Below are 23,396 nucleotides of genomic sequence, written 5' to 3'. Positions count from 1 at the left end.
GGTGTTGCGGGACTCTGGCTTTGGGAGCGGGCCTCCGCGGCCTCTCAGACCACCCCAGAGCAGAGGCCGCGGGCGCGCGGGAATCGCGGCGGGGCCCGGACTCCGGGCAGGGGTTGTGGCCCGACGCGGTCACTCGGCCTCGGAACCCCGTCTCGGCCGGGGCGGGAGTGCAGGGGTGCGGTAGCCGCAGGTTCAGAATGAATGAACCGGGAGGGTGAGGCCGGGCGGGGCCCTGTGCCTCAGGAGGCGGCTCCGGGAGGGCCGCGCGTCCTGCAGCGTCCGGCACATGCTCGCCCTTTGCTGCTGGGGTCCGGGGACGTGGGGGCTCCGCGCCCGGCCGCCCTCGCTTCCGCGATCTTCTCTGCTTTAAATGCGTTTCCGTTTGTTATCTCAGCGAAGTGATTTTGCTCTGCTTGGCAAACTCTTCTAGAGCTGTTTCTCTTTGGAGGAAATAGTTTTAACGCGAGACCGAGCGGGAATTGGGGGAGAGAGGTGTGGGGGACCTTGTGAAATATTTTGCCTCTGGATCTCCTGCACTTTATTAAAATCGTTTTTTGGTTTCTTATGAATATATACTTGGAGAAGTACGAATGAAACCATAGAAAATTCATCTTGGTTTTGTAAGTTCTTTACAGAAACATCAAATGATCAGATGTAAAATGTTCCTTGAAATCCACGAAGACAAAACCTTGAGAATTTTTGGTCATTTTTAATGAAGGAAATTAGTTGAACCTCTGTGTTGCTCACTATGCGAGTTCAAGTACCTAAATTGCAAAAACATTTGCTTGCTATAACCTGGTGAACGTGTATTTAACTTAACTTGTTAAAGTTTGGGGGAAGATGCAAGCTAAGTGCGGTGATAGACCTGTTGAAGGATGATGTATTGTGTAGTGTTTCTGCAGTTGCAGTGAAATATATCTCAGATGGGGTGTCTTTGACCTAAAGGTTCTTGATTTAGAGAATTGAGACGTGTTTTGTAAGGTAGAAAGTCTTACTAGAAAGTACAGAAGTAGAACAAATTGTCATTGTGCTCTGGAATCTGAATGATATGACCCTTCGTAGTGTTGCGTAAAACAAACCTTCATTCGTTGTATTAAAGATTTGTCTTCGACTCTGTCCAAGGCAGTTTAATGGCTGTGTGCTTTGGAGGGTACTTACGATGTGGTTTTAGTTGTAATAGAATCTCATGGCCGCAATAGTCATGTTTATTGAGGCCCCAGTTGAACATGAGGGATGGAGGATAGGGATATACACCGAATATCCTTGGATTTTTATTTACTGTTATTCAGATTATCGACTTAAGTACACAGTACACGTTGACATTCAAGATAACTCTCAAAAATACATAATGAACTAAAGACTTTACGTATATTTTTCCATTTTTGCTTAAGGCTGGATATATTCTGCAATAACCTGAAAGCCTTGGATGGGAAAAATAAATTCTGTGGGACTTTGTATATGAACTTAAAGATAGGACTTCAAGCAATAAGTTGAAGTCTTGGTGGTAACATCTCTCTAGTGAAAGTTTCCTTGGTTGGGATTTTATCTTGTAAGAGGTGGTTTTACTTTAATGCTATTTATAGCAAAAGGAACTGTTTCCTCCAGTTTGTAGGATGGATTGAAAGAGTATACAATTTTTTTTTCCCCTAGTGCCTATGCTTATATTATGTAGGCTTTTCCATAATTGGTGACTACGTTTATTTTTTATATCAGAATTAAGAAGTTTGCCTCTTTTCTGTCAACTACAGTACCAGGTTCTATGTGGAATATAGTGGGGGTGGCAGTGGGGCAGCACTGCTGTCCTGAGTGATGGGAACACAGTGTCTCTCGCTGGCCAGTGTGATGCTTTCTGCCTCAAAAAGGGCATTATTTACATTTGTAAAAGACTGCAACCACTTGGTACCTGCAGAAATCTTGTGAACTGAACGATACCGTTTTGTGGCCCAAAAATCCATTCAAAGGACTTTTCCTAGGGCTTTTCAAAGCTGGCAGAGGAGGCAGAACTTGGATCTTGACCCAGTGGGACCTTCCCCTGCCTCTTGTTATTGTGAAATGACATAATACATGTAAAAGTACCTTAACAACTGTAACTATACACATAAAGATGATTTTTTAAATTACTCTTCACCCAGTTGCTGTTGCAGTCAAATTCCCATGTCTAATCCAGCAGCAAATTCTGTAGGCTCTATTTTTCAAATCTCAGACAGTGAAGAGTCTATCTGCAATGTGGGAGACCTGGGTTTGATCCCTGGGTTGGGAAGATCTGCTGGAGAAGGAAATGGCAACCCACTCCAGTATTCTTGCCTGGAAAATCCCATGGACAGAGGAGCCTGGTGGGCTGCAGTCTATGGGATTGCAAAGTGTTGGACATGACTGAGTGACTAACACACACACCCACCCTGAATCAGAGACATTTCCCTATCTCTCTGAAACCACTATTCAGTTCCATCATTTGTTACCTGGCCTACCGTATTGATCTTTTAAACAGCAGCTAGTGTTACTTTTAAAAATATAAATCTAGTCATTCTCCCACTCAGAACTCCACAGAGGTTTTTCATTGCATTTAAAGTCTTGACTTTGTTTCCTCCTAGCTACAAGGCTCTCCATGCATCTGGGACCCACCTCCCTCTGAGACCACCTCCCACATTTCTCTCCTTGGGTCGCCCCATTGCAGCCATCCTGCTGCTGGGCTGTACCCTGAACAGTGAGAGGCTCTGCATGTTCAGTCACAGGGCTTGCCTTCTGTTTATCACATTGCTTACTTTGCCGTATTACTCAGTTCTTACGTGTCCTGTCCTCAGAGAGGTTTACCTAAACTGTCCTAAAACACGGTCCTCCCTCCTCCCCCATAATTGCTCATTATCCCCCATATCCTTCTCTTCTGTATAGCACTCATCATTACTCAAAGTCATATTATTTACTCTCTCTCTCTACTCTCCATGAAACTCCATGAAGGCAGGATTTTGCTCAGATACTTCGAACACATAATCTACAAATCTAATGCCTAGATGTTGAAATACTGATTGAATGAATGCTCTTCAATCTCTTTGGAAGAAAACTTCAGGAGAGTTATTCTATATAATTTATTGTTACTGCCCTGTAGGTTCTATCTGAATTGATGTCTGAGCTGAAAGTTTCTAATTCTACCCATGAGATTCATTAAAAACAAATCAGTCTTTTGTTGACTAGGAAATACATAGAACACCTTTGAAAGGTTCTAAAGGATACATAGAGGAAGAGTAAGACTCATCTGTTATTCAGCATTCTAGTTCCCCTCCCCAGACAACCACAACTTTTATTGTGTGTTTTTCCTGAAAGACCAGAGAGACTTAGTGAGTATATGTTAGGCCTGTTCCCCTCCTCCCCAAATAAATGGGCTTCCCAGGTAGCGCTCTTGGTAAAGAACCTGCCTGCCAATGTAAGAGGAGGGCATGACCACCCACTTCTGCATTCTTGCTTGGAGATTTCCATGGACAGAGGAGCCTGGCAGGCTGCATACAAAAGGATTGCAGAGTCTGACACCGCTGGGCGACTTAGCACACACACATGGAGTAAATCCTATACCATAGTTCCTCCGTTTGCCCCTAAATATTTCTTTGAGGTGACTAATTTTTTTTTTAAAGGACTGCTTTGTGAAGTGGTTAGACCTTAATTTTACTAATTGCATATTGATAACTTCTAGATTGTTCCCTGTATTTGCTATACAAACTGCTGTGATGTAGTCTTACACAGTGATATTTTGCAAATACATGAATTACACTGAATCTTGGCAGTTATGTGTTTAGCTTGAATTATAGAATTTCCTTTTCTTCCCTCTTTTTTCCCTGGGCTAAACGTCTTTTAGTCTATATAAAAATGACAGAACATTTAAAGCTTAAAGTTACATAGAGTGAAAGCTCCCTAAAATAAAAGATCCTCCTTAATTTATCTGTCATAAAGAACAGAGTTATTTTGGGAACAGGTAAAAGAGATCTGTAGTTGTGTCTCGGTTAAAAACAAATTTATTTGTTGTACATGTTACATTGACGGAATGACATTCCTTTAATTTTCTTCTCAAAATTAATCATGAAATCAATAAACTATAGCCTAAGCAAACAGTTACTAACTTACTCAAGGAGTTGACTTATTTGATTAAAACCTAGCAAACCAACTTTCTGAGATTAGAGTTTCTTCAGTTTTTCCTAGAATTTATTTTTTTGTTTCTTGAGGTTTAGTTTCAAATTCTTAAAAATTTAATCTATGTTGTACTGAGTCTTGAGTTCTGTTTTTTAATAATATTTATTTTGAAAAAATAGGGTTTTTGTCACTAAAAGTGATACATGTTTTAATATCATTTGATACATATTGTTAGTACATAAGGTAGTTTTTAGTAAGAAAACTAATTCAGAAAACCAACCCCTCTTTTAAACCCTAAAAATCTTTGGCTGATAATGTTTTTTTTTTCCCATTTAAGAAAAAAAGGCATGAAAAACTTAAAATGGTCTGAAGATGCACTTGTTATAAATTGTAAAAAACATATTTAGGAAGCAGATAACCCCATGTAGTAAAAATTTGAGTAGAAACAGTGTGGTGCTCTTTTGGTTGTTGTCCCAATTTAGGAATCTTCTGTGCTTCTTCCTAGTACAGTCAGCTGTATTTTTTCCATATGACTTCTGGGGATTCAGGTTCTTGACAAGCTTATTTGTGAACTCCCTCAGTCTCCGTGGATTCCAGGCTAGAGTCCCTGAACTACTTTTGGTAGTGATTAAACTTTCAGGCTGTATGGATATTGTTTAATATACTACCTAATGTTTTGATTATGGAATGTAGGCATAATTGAAAGTAGGTTAAAAATAGGCAGTTGAGTTTGTTTTTAAGCTCCTCTTTGTCATGCACTTTGTTCAGCCCAGATTGATCAACTCTCACACAATAGAAATTGAGTTTTGTCAAATTATTAAGTACTTCCCGAGTATCCAGCATTCTAAATAATTGTATCAGAAATATTTTGCATTTGCTTTATAGAGGTTCTGAGTTTTTTCCACACTTGTGATGACTTCCAGCTGTATACAGTAGAGAACATTATCCTTCTACTTCTCTGATGAGGAGACTGTAGGCCAAAGAAATTGGATGACTAAGATTCCTGGCTGGCAAGTCAGTATTTTTACTTTTCTCCCTGTGCTGTCTATAGTGACTTGTTTTACCTGTGTGTAAATGGATTTAAGAAGAAAATAACTTCCCTGCCTTGGATTCAAGTGGTATGGATTCTGAACATACATTTGAGTCTGAGTTATGGATGCGTAAACATTGTAGGAATAAATAGCAGAACCAAGGTAATGAGGATGGCATTCAGCAGGGGCTTTGGACATTACACTTCTAGTCAACACACTTCTGATGTGGATGCTTAATTAATATGTTACATGATTTTACTTGCTAAAACCAAAATAGATCTGAAAGGCATAGTGTATGTAGCAGTGTTACATCAAGAAATAAGGATTCTTTTTTCCCCCCATATTAAAGTTTTGTTTTGTTTTTTTTTTTGGTTTATTTTCTTTGCAAATGTAATATAGGACATCAGTGTGGATATACAAATTAGGAGATGAAAAATAGGGATTCAGTTAATGTCAGTTAAAATCATAGCATTTTTTAAAAAATGCTTCCCAAGTGAAGTTTTTTTGTTTTTTAATGTTAAATAGTCATCTTTGATTTGTAGATTACGTAGGATGTAGGATCACCATAGTCTTAAGAGAGTGAGATCTGTGGCCCTGGCATTTCTGGTGACAGAAACTATTAAACATGTGGTTGGAAGAACTGGGGAACTGGGAATCTACAAAAAATTCTTCATTATCTAGTTTTTCAAGAGCTACCCCTCACCATTCAGGGTGTTGTATGTTTGTTAAAATTCTGGATGTAGCTATTGTAAAATCCTCTGAGGATACTTAAGGATAGACATTTTTATAATTTGGAGTTGGCCTGTAACTCAGATGTTTCTGAATAATTAGGATTTGGCTATGATTTGAAGTACATTTAGGTACTGATTTTGGAATCTAATGTTGACATGTTTTGTCTTCATATTTTCAAACACCTTTAGTAGTATTCTTGCCTGGGAAATCCCATGGCAGAGGAGCCTGGCAGGTTACAGTCCATGGGGTCGCAGAGTCAGACCTGACTAAAGCGACTTAGCATGTGATAGCATTTGTTTTCAGTGCCCTCACAATATGCCAGTATCAGAGGTTTGGTCTGTTTTGGGCAAATCAGTTTTTAAGACTTCTACTCTCCAGTGATTGAAGGCTCTGTAGTCTAGAAAAATACTAGAAAGAAAGGCAACAGATGTTATCTTTGTGTCTTGAGAAATGGGTGCTTTTTATTTTTTCATAGCTTTCTAAGATTTCTTTGTACCAAGGCAAATGTTATTGCTGTAAAGTCAGTGTGTTTTTAGTGACCTTTAAGGGTCATTGGGATTACCATCCCCTTTCCCCCCTTACCCTGTTGTTCAGTTTCTCTGTCGTGTCTGACTCTTTGCAACCCCATGGATTGCAGCATGCCAGGCTTCCCTTTCCTTCACCATCTCCTCAAGTTTGCTCAGACTCGTGTCCATTGAGTCGATGATGTTATCCACCCATCACATCCTCTCTTATCCCCTTCTGCCCTCAGTCTTTCCCAACATCAAGGTCTTTTCCAAGAAGTTGGCTCTTTGCATTAGGTGGCCAAAGTATTGGACCTTTAGCTTCAGTCCTAATGAATATTCAGGGTTGATTTCCTTTAGGATTAACTGGTTTGATCTCCTTCCTGTCCAAGGGACTCTAAAGAGTCTCTCCAGCACCACAGTTGGAAAGCATCAATTCTTTTCACTCAGCCTTCCTTATGGTCCCAACTCTCACATCCGTACATGACTACTGGAAAAATCATAGCTTTGATTATACCGACCTTTGTTTACGTCGGCAAAGTAACGCCTCTACTTTTTAATATGCTGTCTAGGTTTGTCATAGCTTTTCTTCTAAGGAGCAAGCGTCTTTTAATTTCATGGCTGCAGTCATCATCTGCAGTGATTTTGGAGCCCAAGAAAATAAACTCTGTCACTGTTTCCATTTTTTCCCCATCTGTTTGCCATGAGGTAATGGGACTGGATGCTATAATCTTAGTTTTTTGAATGTTGGGTTTTAAGCCAGCTCTTTCACCTTCATCAAGAGACTCTTTAGTTCCTCTTTGCTTTCTACCATTAGAGTGGTGTCATCAGCATATCTGAGGTTATTGATATTTCTTCTGGCAATCTGGATTCCAGCTTGAACTTCAGGGTGCAAAATTCAGACTTAAATTGGAGAAAGTAGGGAAAACCGCTTGGCCATTCCCTTATACAGTGGAAGTGACAAATAGATTCAAGGGATTAGATCTGATAGAGTGCCTGAAGAACTGTGGACGGAGGTTCATAATGTTGTACAGGAGGCAGTGATCAAAACCATCCCCAAGAAAACAAAATGTAAAAAGGCAGAATGGTTGTCTGAGGAGGCCTTACAAATAGCTGAGAAAAGAAGAGAAGCGAATGGTGAAAAAGAAGAGGAAAGACATACCCATCTGAATGCAGAGTTCCAAAGAACAGCAAGGGTAGGTAAGAAAGCCTTCTTAAGTGAACAGTGCAAAGAAACAGAGGAAAATAATAGAATGGGAAAGACTAGAGATCTCGTCAAGAAAATTATAGATACCCCTTACCATTGGACAGCAAAAGTGGCTGTGGTAAGCTAGAAAGAGCCCAGGGCCAAATTTCAGTCTTCTATAACATTGTGATTTGTCTGTCTTTTTATTATCCATTCATAAAACATGTTTCAGTTCAATTAAATGGCCATTTATTGAATGCGTAATATGTATTCACAAAACCAGGTAAACAAGACAGGTATCCCTGTCTGGTGAAACGGGGTTGTGAAACAAGAAATTACTGTGAGGTGTGTCATGAAAGAAGGAAAACCTGGGGTGTACCATAGTCAGAGGAAAGGTATCTGTTGAGGAATATTTTTAAACTTGAAGAGAAGGAAGGAGAGAGTGGACAGAGGGACTATCATATACGAAAGCTGGAATCGGGGAGAGAGAGAGAATGAATGGGTAATATATTCCAGAAATCCAGTATGGGTGGTGGGTAGTGCCTTATTGTAGTGTAATTAGAGGCTTTTGCATGAGTCCCGTTTAGTACTGTAGTTTGCCTCAAGATGGGATGCCTCTTCTGGGGCGGCGGGATCCTCTCCTACCCTCCTGGGTCCCTGGGTCTGGGGACGTTTGGGGTTCCAGTGAGAAGGAACTAAAGAGCAGATAGGAAAATACATTTGAGGTATCACTGCCTCAGACCATAACCACTCTAATGTGAGTTTTAAACAAGATTTTTTTCATTCAGTAAGCCTAAAAATAGATTATCTTACACTCGTTTACATTAAATTGAGTTTTGTGTTTTCCACTCAAGGGGGAGGGTATGTACCTACTTAATTTCCTCACTGCCTCAGAGAGACTAAGGAAAAGTATTTTCCAGTAAAATTCCCCCTACACTTGCGCATAGTGTTATTCTTGCTTTGGCTTTAAAAAGTCATTTCTTTTCATAGTGGATGGCACAGTGATTCACAGCTATAAAGCTTTTGAAGTCTTTTACGTTTAGTTATAAAAGAGCTATCCCCGTTAGGTAATACCCGCCTTGCCCCTCCCCCCCCTCCCCCCCCCCCCCAAGTACTGTCTACCCTGTCTTTATTGTTGTGGTTCAGATAAGGGTTAAACTAAAGTGCTGCCATCTGAAGTCAGGTTCCTGCCGCTGACTCTGATTAGAAATCTGAACACTTGGCCAGACCTTGTCTATTTCTTATCAGAATCTTTTCCCCGTTTAACTGGGCAGGTTGCTGATGAATTGAGTGGTAGGAACTAGAAGATATTTTCTGTGAAGACTTGTTTATAATCTGAGCAGTTAGTTTATGGTTGTGCACCAGAGCTATTTGGGTTGTCAGCCCCAGCTTGTTTTTCTGTTATGCTTTGTCTTAAGATCTCCAGATGATTTTGTAGGGTGCACCTTGCAGAAACAGTGGCCTGTATGTGCTTGGCTTCAGTGCGAAGATAGGTAGAAGGTGGTGGAATTAAAATCACATGTAAAGCTACCTTCTCATATGTAGAAAACAAAGGCATCAGTGAGGACATTGAAGACCTGGCATTGTGGATGGGGAAACCCCCCAAGATTGGTATAGGGAACGAGGTTTTTAGGGGGTGACATTTGAGCTGATTTTGAAAGATAAGCGGAAAAGTGGAGTGTGGGGAGAATGTTATTCCAGGTTAGACACACCAAACTCTAGGAAGACACTTGAGCAGTGCTAAAACCGTAACATGAGTCAGCACTTACTCGCTTGGCCCACAGACACTTCATATGCAGTCTTTTAATTTGAAGTTTTTTTTCTTTAGAAGCGTAGTTCATGGATTTATAGTCATTTACTAAAAATCCAATTAATATGGTAATATAGAATGTTACATACTAAAAATAATCAAGTAATATGGATAATTATTTCCCCTTTGCTTTATTTTGCTATTCTGATCTCCACTTTATAGATAAAAATGAATATGAAAACTTACTGAACATGAAGGGAAAACCAGATGCTTCCATTTTTTGATGTACAAATCACATATAAAATTCACTCTTTTAAAATGTATAATTCTGTGTTTTTAGCATATTCACAAAGTTGTGTTGCTGTCAACACTATCTGATTACAGTACTTTTTCGTCACCTGGAAAAAGAAACCCTCCATCTTTAGCAGTTCTTCTCTCTCCTTACTCCCTCAACCCCTGGCCACCACTTAGCCACTTTGTCTCTATGTAGTCACCTATTCTGGGCATTTCATATACATGGAACCAAATAATATGGCTTTGGTGTCTGAGCATGTTTTCAAGGTTAATTCATATTGTAGTATGTGTCAGTACTTCATTCCCTTAAAAACTTTTTTTTTTTGGCTGATGTTTTTCTAAATAAATAAAGAAATTAAATGTTGAATGAGGCAAAGCAGAAGTTTTAAATCTGTTGGTTTCCATAAAACTAACACATTTGAAATCTGCATTGCTCTAGAAAATTTAAGAAATTTCTTTAGCCTTGTGAGCCATTATTATTTTTAAATTGTCAGTGAGCAGTAAATTTTTAAAGACTGAATTTCGGGAATTTGGTGGTGGTCCAGTGGTTAGGACTCAGCACTTTCACTGCTGGGCCTGGATTCAGCCCTTCGTCAGGGAATTAAGATCCTGTAAGCCTAGCAGCAAAGCCAAAAAAAAAAAAAAAAAGATTGGATTTTATCGCTGGATACTGAGAAATTTGAGTCAGTTCTGGTAAATAATGAGTAGGAACCATCATTGACTTTTATTTTTGTCTCAAGGATTAAGAAACTATGTGACCTTGGCCGAGTCAGTTTCTCTGGGCCTCCATTATATCTGATACTTTTTTAAAAACTTTGCATTGAGAAGAAGCTATGATTATTTAATCTTAGAACTGATTTTCCTTTTTGGGTTTTAAATTGGCCCTTAAGCAATTCTCGGGGTAGCGGGGAGGCACAACTGCTAAGTAGTAGCAGTATTCTGAAATTTTATAGCTTTCCAGTATAATTAATAAGAAGGCCTTTGTCCTGGGTTTCAGGTCTCTCCAATTGCCTACCAAGTCTACTTAGATGTCTTAAAATCAATTTTTATTTTACGGTGGAATATATTCATTTTGCTGTCTCCCCTCCCTTGCATCAGTACTTCCAGTGTTTCTTTATTAATTACGTTAACATTAACTGAGTTGCCTGCCATTTACTTCTCTCCCCACCCCCTTAGACATTCCGTTTGTTACTAAGCCAGTGGATTGAACCTCAGAAATTCCTCTGCTTCTCCTAACCTATTCCTGTTTCTCATCCTTGCAGTTTTCTTTGTATGTGGGCTGTTACCCGCTCCTGTACTTTTTGTTTTTGCATTAATCAGAGAACTCATCTATCTTCACTTACACACACATGTGCATGCTCGCTCGCTCTCTCTCTTCGTTTTCCACCTTGCCACATTATTCTAAAAATACCCAGTGTGATCCTGGAGAGCTTAGGCTCGAGTTCATATTCCTTGACTTGGCAGGTAAGGCGTTTTCACGAATTGGTCTTTTCTTCTTAGTTCATTGGCATTTCCTTCCTTGTCTCCCCTTTCCTGTACAACTTCTGATACTGATGGTGTTTGCAAGTTAAAATGATGTATTTTCTAACTTTTGAATTATGCCACGTTGGCAAGAGAACATCCTTCGTATGAGTGTTACTGCCCAGCATTCTGTGTTGGTTGAGTTTGGGTTTTTTTTTTTTTTCTCTCTCTTCTTAGAGAATCTTGACTGTAGTCATCTTGGTTATATTTCTAGCATCAAGTATATTGTGGTTTAGAAACTAGCATACTGTTTTCTACATGAAGAGAAAATCAGGCATAAAATTGAAGTCATTTGCTTTATTTTCTAGGATCCTGTAAAGGCACTCTTAGGAAACAAATGTCCTATTGTTAATTGAGTCATCATAGTGAAAAAAATTTTTTTAACTTTTGACAAATAAAAATATGTAAATATTTAAAGTATATGAGGTGATGTTTTGATGTATGTATACATTGTGAAACTATTACGACAAGCTAACATCTGTCCATACCTTTGTTGTTTTTGTTCTGGTGGTCAGAATACTTACTAGCAAATTCAAGTATACAGTGTATTAACTGTAGTCAGCATGTTGTACATTAGGTCACCAGAACTTATTTATCTTCTGAAAGCTTATATCCTTTAATCAATCATATCTTCTCTTTCCCTCCTCCTCTCAAGACTCTGATAACCACCTTTCTAATCTGTTAGGAGTTTTTAAACAAATGTTTTTTTAAGATTCTACACATAAGTGACACCATGCCTTTCTGTGTCTGGCTTATCACACTTAGCATTGTATCCCTGGGTTTATCCACATTGTTACAAATGGCAAGATTTCTTTCTTTTTTACAACTGGTGAAAAGATACTTTAATTTGTTCTCTGTAATGGGACAGATACAGTACTTGACACTACTTGGGTCAGGGTTTTGAGTGCCTTTTATATGCTTAAGTTTTGTTTTATTTTACATTCTTTTTTTGGCTACACCATGCAGCTTGTTTCCCACCAGGGATTGAACCTGTCCCCTGCAGTGGAAGCTTGGAGTCTTAAAACACCAGACCACCAGGAAAGTTCCCCATATATACTTTTTAAAATGCCTGCCCTCGTGGTTCCTGCACAGATACACTAGCCTTTTGCTTTCTACTGCTTCATTGATAATAGTGGATTAGTTGTAACCGGGCCTTAAGCAGGTCGTGTAGAAGTCCAGTGTTGTCTCCCTTTGTTGGAGGGATCGCACCAGCAGGTTTTTACTGCGTTAGTATGCAGTGGGACTCGGGTAGCTGAGAAGCTAGTCCTCATCAGTGAGCAGGCTTTCACTCCTTAAGCACCTCAGGTAGGACTGTAAAATGCAATTATTTAAGTTTATTGTCTTCTGAGGTGGCGAAGTAGTAAAGATTCCACCTACCAATGCTAGCGACGCCAGAGACAAGGGTTTGATCCCTGGGTCAGAAAGGTCCCTTGGAGTAGGAAATGGCAACCTGCTCCAGTATCTTTGCCTGGAAAATCTCATGGACAGATGAGCCTGATGGGCTCTAGTCCATGGGGGTCACACGGGTTGGACATGACTGAGCACGTGTGTGCACGCGCACACACACACACATAATGAAAGAAGAAAATAGAACTTGCACGTGTCCCTCTTTTATAGCAATTTTAATATTTTAAGAGTGCACACATGTACTCCTTTACTGTAAAGTGTTTACTTGATTAGTGATTTGGATCATCAGGCCAATTAGGGTTATATATTTGTGTAAATTATGACCAGTGTGAAACATTAAGAGTATTAGTATGCTGAGTATCAACTGTGTTCCTTATAGTGATTGTTGACAGGTCTCTGTTGTTTATGGCAGATTAAAACAAACACTTGAGATAATTTTTTCTGCTTGGTACATATCAGCTACTTCATTTTGCCGTTAGCTGGCATGTGTACTCAGAATGCTTTAATTAAAATATTTGATTTTAGTATATAAACACACTAACATTCATTTTTATAAAAAGATCATGTCATCCCCCTACACACACACCTATTTATTTATTTAATTTTGGGGCTTCTCCGCATGGCATGTGGGATTAGTTCCCCCACCAGGGTTGCAACCCACACCCCCAGTGGCAGAAGCGTGGAGTCTCAACCACTGGGCTACCAGCAAGTCCCAAAGATTGTGTCTTTAAAACCCCAGATACATATTGCACATCCAAGTCCAAAGATTCACATTATAATTGTAAAATTGTAGGTGTTTTACATTATCATGCTATTTATTCTCTCATTTATATTATAGAGTTAATCATACAACTTCTGTTGGAAAACAGGTGTCTTGAAAAAAATGTGATTGTGAACTAACAGAAATTTTGCCCATTTTGCTCAGTATCAAGAGTCTTACTGTTCTCACATCTACTGAAAATGGTTTATAGTGAAAATGAGAAAGATTGAATCTGGTAGGAAAATTACCTTCCTTAATATTCATGTGTGCAGCATGCTTTTTTTCTGTAGATTATTTTTGACGCTCAAATGTGTGAAGTTGTTACCACAAAGTATTACCAAGCTGTGTACAGAAGTGCTGAACCCTAAATCTTTCATCAGGGTACTGGAGGTTACCTGGTTGGCGAGAAGCTGGTTGTATAGTCGTTGGGAGTCTCACAATTCTTCCATGATTGTGAAATTCTGTTTGGGTCATTCACACTTGGGTGTGGCTTACTTTGAGCGTATTATCAGATTGTTTTGGGTTTTTTTTTTAATTATTTTTTTCCATTTATTTTTATTAGCTGGAGGCTAATTACAATATTGTAGTGGTTTTGCCATACTTTGACATGAATCAGCCATGGATTTACATGTGTTCCCCATCCCAATCCCCCCTCCCGCCTCCCTCCCCATCCCATCCCTCTGGGTCTTCCCAGTGCACCAGCCCTGAGCACTTGTCTCATGCATCCAACCTGGGCTGGTGATCTGTTTCACCCTTGATAGTATACTTGTTTCAATGCTGTTCTCTCAGAACATCCCACACAGATCATTTTCTAAAGAGCATCTAGCTGAGGCCCTCTGCTTTGAAAGGTGAGGAAGGGTGGGTCTTAGTTGGTACAGGTTTGGTCCTGACTTCTGTGAAACTCACTTTGATACCAATAAATCACCTTTGAATCGCGAGTTTGATTATTTTCTACTTGTTGGATTTGGGCACTGTGGCTTCTGCCAGTGTCAAGTGGAAGCGCTCCCAGACACTGGGGACTGAGGTGCTTAAGTGGGCACCTCTAGACTTGGCATTTCCTTAACTGGCACCGCTGCCCTCCTGCTTCTTAGCTGTCCTTTGTGTCTTTTGCTGAGTGTGGAGGGCCAGAGGGGTGGAGTGGCACTAGGCAGTGTGCAGACTGGGCGAACCTATTCCTCTGGCAGTTCAGTGAATACCTGTGAGCTGCCACACATGTCAGGTTCTTACTTAGGTGACTGAAGGATGAAAAGAGAACTTCAGGGTACTGTGGATGTAGCAGCTATAGGGAGCACACACTGTGCTAGAGCAAGTTAAAGTGTGTTTCCTGTTTTTAGCTCTGATACACCTTTAGTTGGAGAAGGAAATGACAGCCCACTCCAGTGTTCTTGCCTGGAGAATTCCATGGACAGAGGAGCCCGGTGGGCTATACCATGGAGTTGCAAGAGTTGGACACGACTTACCTACTAAATCATCATCATCATCACACCTTTTAGTTATAAAATCCTTGTCATTCTCCTAAGTCTGGAGTCAAAAACAAAGAAGTTGAAGTTATTAAAATTTAGCCACTGAGAGAAGGACCCCCAGCTGGGATCCAGAATTCTGAAGAGAGTCTAGCCCTCTGATGGGGGTTCCAGGGGGATGCTCTTTCAATCAAACTGGTCCTGTTGCTGGAGGGCCATCTTTGTGGCGTCATGGATAATATTCTCTATTTAATGGCCAAACTCGAGAATATTCTATTCTAAAAGACTCCCTGCAGAGGCTAACAGCTCCTGCCTTCTTGAAAGCACCAGATAGGAGGATCGTCCCTCTAGAGCACCGGTTCTGAGTTAACATAAGAATGCACGTATGGAGAGGCAGGCAGCGAATAGCCACATTTCTAGAAATTTCTAAGCAGTGCGCAGGGCAGTGGTAGAGGGAGTAGGAATGAACAGGCAAAGGACCCGGGGTCATGAGATTGTTGGGTGGGCGGAGCCAGCGGCCTGGGAGGTTCTAGTCTGTTCTGCCTCATGCAGCTTTATGCGGTCACGCTGAAGTAGCGCCCGGGCCTGGAATCGGGCTGCAGCCTTCACTGCACCAGCCGCCTCTAGACCATGGACCTGCGCAAGGTGAGCGAGCTTCGAGCCTTCATGAAAATGTGTAAGCAGAACCCGAGTGTTCTGCACACCGAGAAACTGCGTGTTCTAGGGGAGTGGGTGGAGAGCATGGGGGTTTAAATTCTACCTTCTGCTCATAAAACTAAATCGGAAGAAAATACCAAGAAAGAAAAAACAGATACTAAGAAGGCGGAGGAAAACAAAAAGACAAAGCCAACAAACGAGGAAAGTGATCTAGAAATTGACAATGAAGGTGATTGAACCAGACGCTGATGCCCCTCAAGAAATGGGAGATGAAAATGTAGAGATAACTGAGGAGATGATGGATCAGGCAAATGACAAAAAAAAGTGGCTGCCATTGATGCCCTAAGTGATGGTGAACTCCAGAAAGCCATTGACTTGATCACAGATGCCATCAAGCTAAATCCTCGTTTGGCAATTCTGTATGCCAAGAGAGCCAACGTCTTCATCAAATTACAGAAGTCAGATGCTGCCATCCGAGACTGACAGAGCTATTGAAATAAATCCTGATTCAGCTCAGCCATACAAGTGGCAGGGGAAAGCACACAGACTTCTGGGCCATTGGGAAGAAGCTGCACGTGATCTTGCCCTTGCTGATAAGCTGGATTATGATGAAGATGCTGGTGCAGTGCTGAAGAAAGTTCAACCCAGGGCCCAGAAAATTGCTGAACCTCGGAGAAAGTATGAGTGAAAACGTGAAGACCCCAAGATCAAAGAAAGAATAGAAAGGGTTAAGAAGGCTCGGGAGGAACATGAGAGAGCCCAGAGGGAAGAAGAAGCCAGACGACAATCAGGTTCTCAGTATGGCTGTTTTCCAGGTGGCTTTCCTGGGGGAATGCCTGGTAATTTTCCTGGAGAAATGCCTGGAATGGGAGGGGGCATGCCTGGAATGCCGGGAAAGCCTCGGCTCAATGAAATTCTTAGTGATCCAGAGGTCCTTGCAGCTATGCAGGATCCAGAAGTTATGGTGGCCTTCCAGGATGTGACCCAGAACCCGGCAAATATATCAAAATATCAGAGCAACCCAAAGGTTATGAATCTCATCAGTAAATTGTCAGCCAAATTTGGAGGTCAAGCATAATGCCCTTCTGACATAAAGCCCCTGCTGGAGGAAAAGCAACTTAGATCACTTAATGGATGTTGCAATAATACAAACCAGTGTACCTCTGACTGTCTCATGAAGAAAGCTGGGGTGCTTTGAAAATAATCCCTTCCCCTTTGCCCCAAATGGAGCTGAAAACATTTTACAGCAGTTTGCCATTAGGGTATTCATTCAGATAATGTTTTCCGACTAGAAATTAAAAACTTGAAGCAATTTTTAAACCTTAAAAATTAAAAAAGTGTATTAACCCCTACATTTTTCTTTACTAATCCTTTGAATTGAATAGGCGAGGAAGATACATCAGTATGGGAGATTTATTGTTCCAAGTTTGAGTGAAATAAAGATTTGTTAGTGGGAAGCTAATACAACATTTAAATAGATAAAGTTTGAGTTGGACATACAGTTACTGAGGCATTTTGATTTGTCTTTTTAATTGCTTTGTTGTTATTATATTAAATGATTTACTTCTGTAACTCTTGGGACCACCAGTATTGCAGTAGGACCTGGGTAGAGACTGGAAGTACTTGGCAGCACAGCAGCCGTCTTACTACATTTTATATCACATGTCCTCTTGTGCACATGCATTTAAATCTTACACTGTGGTGAAGGGATGGTTTTTATAATGCTGCAGTAAAATTGGATTACTTAGCTCTGTTCATGTCTGATATGTAAAAGAAATGTTTCATTATTTCCACACAAAAAAACCAAACTGGTTCTCTGTGGAGTAAGCTGCAAATTAGATGAATGTGCTGCTGGGATGTTGGGTGATGTTTACAGGCACTTCAGATGGACTAGAGACCTGGAAGAGGCAAGTCCTTTCTTGCAGTTTTAGCATCCACCTGTCTACAGAGGTTAACAGCGAGCCCCTGGAAGAGCAAAAATATAGTTTGCCAAGTCCCACCTCCGGAATCATAAGTAGAGAATTTATTTCAGTTGAAAGGTATTTAATCTGGCACAGGTATAAATTTCCCAGTGTAGAGAGTTTAATGTCTGATTTTCTGGTCGGCCCTTGATAGGGAAGAATAGGAATCCCCTGAGATGTGGCGATATTTGGCTTGACTTGAGTCCTACAGAATTATGAATTTATACAGGTTTTTAAAATGTGTGTGTATTTGTTTTGATTGTCGTTTTTTTTTTTTTTTAAAGCATTATGTACTGTAGAGAAATGCCTTTGTTCCATATCATTAAATCCCCCACTTTCTTTAGTCAGCCCTCAAATCTCAGGAAAGAGAACTGCATGCCTTCAAGTGGGGATTAGAGAGAGAGTATGCCAAGGGACACAAGGTTGCCAGTCCTTGATGACCCTACATCAGCCCTAAGGACACTGCTTCGTATATTACTGGAGCAAATTAAGAGACATATTTATTAACCTAACATGAATGCAAAGGTGTGAAGCTCTACTGGATACTGAGGATTCCAGACTCTTAACTGTGATGTGTGAAAAGAGCTCTTGACTCTAGAGTGGCCTTTTGGTCTGTGTTCTGCCACTTGATGTTTCTGTGCACATTTCTGAGGATTAAATGAAACTGTATAGTATGTGAACATCCAGGTCAATTTTAAGGATTAATCCAGTTGTCAATTCCTGCGCCTTTGAGTTCTAACTAAATGCATCTAGCTATCCAGTTCTTTAGGTTCTGAAAGTTTAATGTCCTGCCCAAAGTTTGGCTATTTATTAGTAGTTTAAGGTCTTGAGGTTTCCTTTTGTGTATGTGGTTCTGGCATTGTACATGCTATAACCCAGACCAGGTCTTTTAGTTGCAAGCATTTTGCATGTTTAGTGATTTTTATCGAGTTAGCATCTTAGCAGCAAGTGGTGTGCCCCAGCTTGTTGGCTCTTGGGCTTTCCCCCCGTTTCTCATTTCTCTTGCATTGCTCCACTGCTTAGATTCTCTTGTGTCTGGTCAAATTGTGTCGTTCCTGCCCCCAAATCCTAGCAGTTACTCAGGCTTAGAATAAAGACGTGACTGAGTGACTGCATTTCCCCTTTTCACTTTTATGCATTGGAGAAGGAAATGGCAACCCACTCCAGTGTTCTTGTCTGGAGAATTCCAGGGACGGGGGAGCCCGGTGGGCTGCCATCTATGGGGTCACATAGAGTTGGACATGACTGAAGCGACTTAGCAGCAGCAGAATAAAGAACCCTGTTTCCCTAAATTAAGACCCATTTCCTTCCCTCAGTAAGTTCATGACACATACTATACTTTTTTCTTTTAAATCAACTTTAAATTTACATACAGTTACATGCACTCATTTTAAGTGTACAGCTTGAGTTTTGACAAACGTATACAGCTATGAAACCATCTAAGTTAAGATTTAGAACATTCCATCACCCCAGCAGAACACTTAATTAAAAGATCATACTGTTTTGAAGTGTGTTTTGAGTTTATATAGAAGGAATATTTTTCTACACTGTTAGATTTAAAGCATCTTTTCCCCCATAGGCTTTGCTGTGATTTAATCTTTGCTGTTCTGAATTTTAATTAAGGATTGTCTTGATGAAACATTATTACTTTGAAAATGGGTTACTCAAAATGCACGTTCAGTTTCTTTAGGTGATTTTATTTAGTTTTCTTGTTTTTGATAAGTAGTACTTGGCACATGTTACAAAATTCAGCAAAGGGGTGCTCCTTGATAAGTGTCCACTACCTCTGTGTCCCAGTCAGTGAATTCCTTTTCTCAAAGAAGCTGTTGTTTACTTGGACAATTTAAATCAGTTATTTTATGATTTTGTAACATTTTTTTGGTTCAGATGTATTTCTACATAATATATTAGCTCACGTTCCCAGCAGGCCCTCATTCCAGCATTTGTATTCTTTAAATGTTTGATCACATTGTTTTAGAGACTCAGGCTGTCCGGATCAAGTGGATGAATTTGACCCAGTATTACTGTAGACAGGTGCTCTATCAAATAATACTTCTGCCTTAGTGTGTAAATTTGTGCCTATTTCAGTTATATTAAAATCTGAGTTGTGGTCATTTTCTCCTCTGGCTGAGTAGCACAGGACAAAATAACCATCTGAAATCACAGAAGAATTAAAAAAAAATTATATGTACTGAGTTATACTCCAGTTGGATCTCTTAAGATTATTTAACTTACAACCAAATTGATAATCTGTGAAATATTGAAATCTTTAACTTCATGTTAATTTGGTTTCTTGAGCGATTTTATTTCAAATTCTGCCAAAAATCTTGAGGTAGAGGATGGAGTCTTTCATATGTCAGCCAGTTAGTATTGAGCAAATTATCATTATTAAAATTGAGGAACATAACTATTGGCGCCTCATGGTTGCTAAAGGGACAAGAGAAACTTAAGCCTGCTGCTCTGGTGCTTAGTATTTGGTCCTTTTAAGTGCACAACCTGTACAGAGGTATCAAGGCCAGAACTTTTCAGCAGAAGTTTGAGATAGTGTGTGAAGATTGGGTTTGAAGTTTTAGAGTCTTTTTTTCTGTGTATTTCAGCCTTGTGCAGCCACTGTCTGGCTCGTTAAAGCCTCGAGCCTACCATTTTTGAAAGTCAGATCTGCTCATTCATTTGGAATGTGAGGCGCTGTGGTGCTCAGCCTTGGGGCTCAACCTTGGTGTGTGCGTGCTCTGTCGCTTCAATCACGTCCGACCTTTCGTGACCCTGTGGACCGCCGCACATGCAGGAATACTGGAGTGGGTTGCCATGCCCTCCTCCAGGGAATCTTACCGACGTAGGGATTGAACCTGCGTCTCCTGCGTCTCCTGCATTGGCAGGCAGGTTCTTTATCACTAGCTCTGCCTGGGAAGCCTGTAAACCTTAGATCGTGGCCTTGGCCTGTAGGAACTGGTGTAGTCTGGAGACTGACAGTAGGGATGTCCTTCTGTGGGCGCACCCCTGCTTTGCAGCAGGGTTAAGTAGCATTTAGTCACTACCTGTTACGTGACAATTGACTTTCAAAATGGTAGGAATGCTGCTTTGTGGGCAGAGTAATGTTTTATGGCTTAGATCTACTTCCTAATTCTCAGGAGCAAAAGGATTTTGTCTATGTGGAGACGTGTGGTAGGAGTATAGAATCTGGGGCCAGGCTCTCTGAGCTTGATCTCTAGCCCTGCCAGATACTAGCTTGGACATCCTCACTTGATCTCTCTGCTTCTTTATCTGCTTAAATATACTAATCTTGGTCTAGGGTGGTGGGGAGGGTTAGAGTGCAGAAAACAGAGCCTAATGTAATTCTGAGCCTTATTTAATATTGCGGATTACTGTTTTCTGATTTTGCAAAGATACTGCCTCTCTGTAAGTCTAAAAAGAATGAACATCTTTTGTGTGGGAAAGCTATGATTGTCATTTCATGTTCAACAAAATAGATGATATTAAACATAGCTCTCTGAACTGGGGCATAGATTTTTAAAGTAGAGCAAATGTTCATTTGTCAACAGTCGGTAGGAAAATGAGATGTTTGGAATAATCGTATATTTTGATTTTATTAGAATTATATATATATAGAGAGAGAAGAAGTTAATTTTGCATGCATTAGTACTAAACTATTTTTACAGATGCTAAACTGAAGTTTTATTCTTTAACCCAAAGTATTTAGGATTTTGCAGAACTTCATGGGGCGCCTCTCGTGCAGACTGACTGGCATGTTGTTGGAGTTGTGCAGTGTGGCACAACTTGTTAAAGGATGCTTATTCGGAGGAGGCAGAACGCTTACTATCTGATTGTTTCCTCATTTATCATACAGTTGCATGCACAGTGTGAAAAAAACTTAATTTTTCCTTTCTGGTGGTTTGGATTTCAGACAAAACCGTGTCAGTAAGACAGTTGGATTGAGAGGGCAAATCTACAGCAACTGTAACTTGTTTTTGTTGGCCTCACTGAAAATTTCAGCTACTCTGCCTCCATCTGTCTTCTTGTCTGTTAATATCAACAGAGGCCTTTCCTATTAGTGGAGTCCTCAAGCTTTTAGCACTTAAAATTTTCCTGTGATTGTCACGTTTGAAACCTGAAGTAGCTAGTAATCAAGGAAAAGGACTGGATTAGATGATCCATAGTAGTTGTAGAGGTGTAGCTGCTAGCTGGTAGGCCAGCCAGGAGAAGTGCCTGTTTATGTCATTTGCTTTGCAAAGAATATTGATTATCTATAAAGCAACCAGGAAAGCACCATGCAATGACATAATAAATGAAAAAGTGTAAACGTAGTAAACTGTTTCTGAGGACTTTTGTCTTTATCAGAATAAATATGTGCTGGAATATTAACCAGAGTTTGGTTATTAGGAGTATGGCAATTTTAAGTAGATTTCTTTCTTTCTTTTTTCTTTTAATGAGCAGGTGAAATAATCTTGGGGGGAAAGCAGGTACCATAAGCAACAGATTTCTTCCTTATTTAGATATTTAAGCATTGGCATAGATGCTGGGGATATACTATATGCATAATATCCCTTTTCTCAACAGGAAAGATGAAATATTGAGTATTGAACAGTGATTACAAGGTTAAAGAGGATTACAGAAGGGGACTTTCCAGTAGAAGGACGCATACAGCAGGAAGATTTAACCCATTCCAATAATAGAATGTTCAGCCAAGTTTAGTGCTAGAGAGAAACTTTGAAATGTCTAAGGGACTACCTTTTAATAGGTGGAGGAGGTAAATGAATTTGTATGGTTGTATACAATTAGAACTGGAATTAAATTCAGATTCTTAGCTCTAAAGTTTTTTCCCTAGTAGGTACTCCAGGCTACCTAGTTGAAGTTAGCTCTCTAATGTAAAGTTAGCTCCCTCTTTTTTAAAGGCTCTTAAACTTGGTAGAAGTTCTTTGATAAAGAGATTAGCCAGCTTCAGTGCTCTCCTTCTCTGACCCTGTTTAATCGCAGAGTTATTAGCTGCTGCTTAACCTCTTCATTCCCCCCAGACCATTAGCTCTTACCCTTCACTTTCTTTTCTAATTTAGACTTTATTTTTAGCAAGCGGCGGAAGCCAGCTTTGGCTGTTTTAATTCGCATTAGTATTTACGGAGTTACGATATATCTAACACAGTCTTCAGGAGTGCCAAAGAGAGAGGCAGCTAGGAACAAGGCTCAGAATCACATCACTGACTTCACTGCAGACATTGCATGCATCACCCACTGCAGTGTGATTGCTGATGCTACACTTGGCTGTCTTTGGGTAAGTCCTGCTGTTCGTTCCAGAAAGAAAGTGAAAGTGAAGTCACTGAGTCTTTGCGACACCGTGGACTGTAGCCCACCAGGCTCCTCTGTCCATGGGATTCTCCAGGCAAGAATACTGGAGTGGGTTGCCATTTCCTTCTCCAAGGGATCTTCCTGACCCAGGGATCAAACCCGGGTCTCCCACATTGCAGGCAGACGCTTTAACCTCTGAGCCGATCTCTATTTCATATCTTAGTTTCTGAAGCACAGGTTTTGAAGGAGCCTAGGTCTCACATGCTGGGTTGCAAGAGAGTTAGGAAATAACACTAAAGCTTCTGTTGAGGGATGTGAGGGTCTGTGAAGGTTGGGGAGTGTAATCTTCAAATATATGGATGTTCTAGCTGTCGGGTAAAGGACTGACGAATGTCTTCATGAATCTCCTTTTGCCTTATGGTGCCAGGCAGTCCTATGTGTGACCATAGTTAATTTTTTATTTTTATATTACAGTTACTTCAAATTTTTGTATTCTTCTCAAGCTCTCAATCTGAACATTGCACTAAGGAGGAGGAGGGGAAGGTATGAACAAATGGGGAATTTTTACCATTGCTTAATAGTGGACTAATTTATAGATAAATGGCTAAACTTACACATACGGGCCTTAAAATGAATTTCCAACTTCAAACAATGAGTTAAAGCTTGAAGAAAGAAACCCATAGTCTAGATAATTTTTAACTTAGCTAAATTTTTTAAAATGTTACAAGTTCACTGGTTTTT

The 23,396-nt window shown here is 40.2% G+C and overlaps 1 protein-coding gene and 1 pseudogene across 1 annotated transcript in view; both read left to right on the top strand.

Annotated features, from left to right (window-relative positions):
• Positions 1–23,396, top strand: part of UBE2N (ubiquitin conjugating enzyme E2 N) — a 39,939-nt gene that overhangs the window by 427 nt on the left and 16,116 nt on the right. The gene's annotated exons all lie outside the window — the stretch shown is intronic.
• Positions 13,985–22,641, top strand: LOC122680151 (annotated as a pseudogene).

Source organism: Cervus elaphus, chromosome 3, assembly GCF_910594005.1.
Source record: "Cervus elaphus chromosome 3, mCerEla1.1, whole genome shotgun sequence".
In the NCBI taxonomy this organism is placed as follows: domain Eukaryota; kingdom Metazoa; phylum Chordata; class Mammalia; order Artiodactyla; family Cervidae; genus Cervus; species Cervus elaphus.
Note: the sequence above shows the minus strand (reverse complement) of the source record. Positions and strands in the feature narration are given on the sequence as shown.